Source organism: Hipposideros armiger, unplaced genomic scaffold (genome assembly GCF_001890085.2).
Source record: "Hipposideros armiger isolate ML-2016 unplaced genomic scaffold, ASM189008v1 scaffold_124, whole genome shotgun sequence".
In the NCBI taxonomy this organism is placed as follows: Eukaryota; Metazoa; Chordata; class Mammalia; order Chiroptera; family Hipposideridae; genus Hipposideros; species Hipposideros armiger.
The window spans coordinates 916287-920687 of NW_017731474.1; the positions used below are offsets into that span (position 1 = coordinate 916287).

At 41.9% G+C, this 4401-nt stretch overlaps 1 protein-coding gene across 2 annotated transcripts in view; it reads right to left on the reverse strand.

The window, feature by feature from the left end:
• The window catches only part of GNA14 (G protein subunit alpha 14), a 189014-nt gene that overhangs the window by 138810 nt on the left and 45803 nt on the right, over nucleotides 1–4401 (reverse strand). The window contains exon 1 of one of the 2 annotated variants that reach the window (XM_019648305.1): nucleotides 1868–1885. The exons of the other annotated variant lie outside the window; for it this stretch is intronic. The gene's annotated coding sequence lies outside the window, so the exon portion shown is untranslated. Of the gene's footprint in view, nucleotides 1–1867; nucleotides 1886–4401 lie in introns of those variants that run through there. 2 annotated transcript variants of the gene reach the window in all.

The following is a 4401-nucleotide window of genomic DNA, read 5'->3' on the forward strand; positions in this document are numbered from 1 at the left end:
GCCTCAGGGATCTATTTAGTTTACTAACTTGGAGGACCCATTTGCCAAAACCTGGCATTCATTTTCACAGGTGCATTACTCCGCAAGCCCTGGTGAGCAAATAACCAATTGTGGGGACAGTTTAACTTTCTGGCAGGCCGGGCCACTTCATTTCCCTGAGCCTTTTAAAGGCAAAGCTATTTGACTACCTCTGCCTTAAACAAACTGTTAGGATAGCCAATTCATTTGACTTTGACCTAGAAATTTTATTCATGCAAAACGGAGTGAGCTAGGTTTTTTTATTAGGAAGTCAGGGTTCCTGGAAGAGCAAAGAACACTCTTTGTTCAGTGTATCATCTTGGGGTTCAGGCATCACTTGTATTTCATTCTCAGAAGCCATAGCATGAGTCAGCTCAGCCTTTATAGATATGTGTTTGTAGAAAGGGGAGGGGGGTGTTTGTTCGTCCAGGGTGGGGAAAGCACTGAGGATGGCTGGATATTGCCTTTTTCCTCTCCACTTGGGTTATAACCTTTAGTCAGTACACACTGGGTAAACTAGGTTACCTAAAGCAACACTGACAGTTGAGTTGCCTACCAAGGCAGTCTCTAGGATTTTAATTAAGTATGACCATCAGAGTTATTGCCTTCAGCATCAAGAAGATAACTTCCTAATATGACGCTTTGCAACATACATCTTTTATAATCAGGAAAACATTAAATAAGAGTACAGCTGACCCTTAAACAACATGGAGTTTAGGGGCACCCGTGCAGTCAAAAATCTACCTATAACTTTTGACTCACCTAAAACTTAACTACACTCCTTCAGTATCCACAGGAGATTGGTTCCAGGACCTCTGCAGATACAAAATGTCAACAGATGCTCAAGTCTGCTATATAAATAAAATGGCATACAACAATGCACACAATTAGTCCTCCGCATCCTCGGGTTCCCAGCCTCAGATCAAAAATACTGTTTTTCAATCCAAGTTGGTTGAATTCGAGGGTGCAAAACCCAGAGGTACGAAGGGCTGACTGTACATCTGTTTCTTGAAAATAAATCTGTGTATAAGTGGAACAACACGTTCAAACCTGTGTTGTTGAAGAGTCAACTGTATAAGCATGCCCCTTTTCCCCCAAAAGGATGAGAAAGCCAATGCTAAAGATAGGAAACCAGTCCAACGTCACTTTAAACTCAGCCAACTTCCCCACCATTTTCCTAACCCTTGTAGTCAATTCTTAAGAGATTTCTCCCTGCAAAATGAAGTTTCTGGGCTCAGGCTTTGTACTGAAGGAAATAGGTATGGGCATATGGTTGAGGGAGCACCCGTAAGATCCACAACAAACCCAACATGGCCTAGGGACAGGCGGAAACACAGTTTCACGCTTTCTATGAGCCATGGCACTGGCCCTCCTCTTGTGCCGCTGTGCTTGTCTCCTGGGGAGATGGCATGGCCTGCCGACCAGATGGTCCACATTTTCCATGACAGCCCTGATTTCATTTATTCTGCCCTACTGTCCCACAAGTCCACTGACAGATGTCCCACTCTGACCGTGTGAGCCAGTGTCTGGGCCAGAATGATGGGCAGCTGCAGCATAGCACGGGGCTCGGGAAGGAACCTTTTGAAAGACTCATTCGCCCATGGAACAGAGAAAGGGAGCTGCCGGGCCACACACATGTAGAAATAGATTATGTACAAAGCAATTAGGAAGATACTATTGCTTACCAGGAAAACATCCCCCGCAATGAGCTCATTTTCAAATAACTCAGAAATTCCAGAACTTAAGTGGATCTTAGACCTTATCTTATTCACTTTCCCATTATAAAACCACAAGCTGAGCATCAAATAAGTAAGAAAGACGCAATGAACACATTCCACATTTTTTGAACCTTTGAAATTGCTGCTGGCTCAGGTCAGGAGTGTAGATAATATGCCAGACCTGGCTTTGGGGTAAGAGATTCCACATTCTTCCTGAGGAACAGGGAAACATAGGTCACAACCTTGAAAAACATCAGTAAACTTAGTCATCACATGTTTAGTGACAGGCAACAAGTGACAATATTAACATGCTCTCAGAGATGAGCCCCACCCTCCAGGAAGGCAGGCTACACACCAAAATACTGCATTTTTTGGACAATCGCTCACTCATTATATCCAAGGCGAACTGCATGGGTCATACCTTTCCCATAGCCAGTGCTCTACCTCCTACAAATTGCTTCCTAATATCAGCCCTCCTGGTGGAATTGAACACTCTATCCTTGCTCTCAGAGATTTGAATATCTAGTAAAATCACAGAAGAAAAAGCTACTATTGGGTTGTCAGAAAAGTCATGACCCATTTTTGCAACGAATAACATAGAAAAATATGTCATGTCTTTTCCGACAACCCAATAGATTAAAAGAAATAATAGATTTCTCCCCCTCTCTTAAAAAAAAAAATCTGGTACACCAGAGGGGCTAACTATCCAAGCATTAGTAACTAAATATGTCTGGATTCAAATCCTGGCCCCTCCTTCACTAGCTGTATGATCTTGGGGCGCTCCCAGAAGCCTCCATTTATCATGTGTTAAATGAAAATAATTAACAAAATCTACCTCTACCTTAGTTTGTTAGGGTGAAGTGGTTTAATCTGCATAAAGCACGTAGCAGTGTGGTATGTAATACAGCAGCGTGGTGCCAAGCTCTCTGATTAATGTTTCTCTTACAGTGGATCAGAATATTCTTCCATCTGATAAATCCACTCCCTTGATCAAAAACATTCATTAGCTCCCCATTCCGAGAGGATAAGATTCAAACTTCCTACCTGATATTCAATGTCCTCTGACCTGCTTTTCCAAGTAGATTCCTCATAAAGCCCTTCATACACTCCATGTTCCAGTTTTATGAGAACCACTTGAGTTTCTTCTTCACGTCCAACACTTTCCTCTATGGGCATGGAGTGTTTGAATCCATCCCCCAATATTTAACTCAGAGGTTGTAATCTAATAACCGTGTGTGTGTGTGTGTGTGTGTGTGTGTGTGTATACATGTTTACCCTCATGTGATCGCAGCTTGTTTTTAATTATCAAAAATTGGAATATTTCACCTATAAGAGTAGAGGTCTACATTCTTATGAAGTACAAGATCTAATCACTTTGGGCCTACATTCNATAATTAATACAAAGAGAGGCAGGAAATGAAGAACACGGTTCACAAGTCATGACGTCAGAATTAACACAAAGTTAAGTCCTGGGAAGGGGAAGGAAAAGAGAAAGAAGTGCAGGGAAAAGCAAAATGAAGCATCCAACCTATTAAGAACAAAGGAGCAAAGGCTGGGATTCTTTTTCCCCCTCCTCCTCTTTTCCCTCCTGTGGGTTATTAATCAATCTCTCTTCTCCAGAGTTGTGGGCTCACTATGCACAGCCTTGGGAAAATGACTTGTGCTCATTAATGTTCATGTCGCCATTTTTTTCTTTTCTGAGTACAAGACTACTTTTCCCAGCATTCCTTGCAGTAGGTGTGACTGTATGAATGAATTTTAGCCCATGGAATGTGAGAAGTGATGTGCAGAAGTGTCAGGCATGGTCCATGGATGAACACACACACACTCACACATACGTGCACACTTAGAGTCTTCACTCTCTTTCTCTCTTAACTGCGTTGAGGAGGCAAAGGTCTGGAGGAAGGTGGAGCCACAACCTGAGAAGTTGAACTCTGCTATCACCACCACAGACCTATCTGGATTATGATGTGAGTGAGACACAGACTTCTATTTTGTTCAGCTACTTTGGTCTTAATCCTCCCCACTTTAAATACATTTATCACCACCTACACAATCTCTTGCCCAGAATCCTTCCTTCTTCAGCTAAACAGTCATTTTCTCAACCATTACTCCAATGGCATGATTCGAGTCTTCTGGCCTCTCATCTCTGTACATGCTCTATTTTGCCTGTATGACTCTCAAGGTAGGGAGCACAAAATGGAGTTCCTTATCTGAAGTGGGGTATGTCTAGTGCAGAACAAAACAGGACCATCATCCCCTTTTTCCCAGATGGTATACCTCTATTGATGGAGTCTGTAATATCTATCCACTAAACCCTTTTTTTTGTTTGTTTTCTTTGGTTTTTGTTTTACTTGTCTTCTGCTACATCTTCCCCATTTTATAATTCCAGATTTATCTCTTGGACTGTTAGAACTTTGAAATCTCTCATGTTAGGTTTATTTTGTTATTCTGTAGTATTACCTTCTTTGTATGACTTTGTGGTCCCTTTTGTTTTTGCCTTTCCAGCATGCATTTGCCTTTCTTCTCCTAATAGCACTTCTAGTTCAATCACATGCAGTCTTGGTATGGTAATAGCCATGAAGGACATCTGCCATCTTCTGACCTAGTGACTAAACATTACTCAGGCTGTACCAGTCACTCTCCCCTCTTAAAAAAAAAAAAA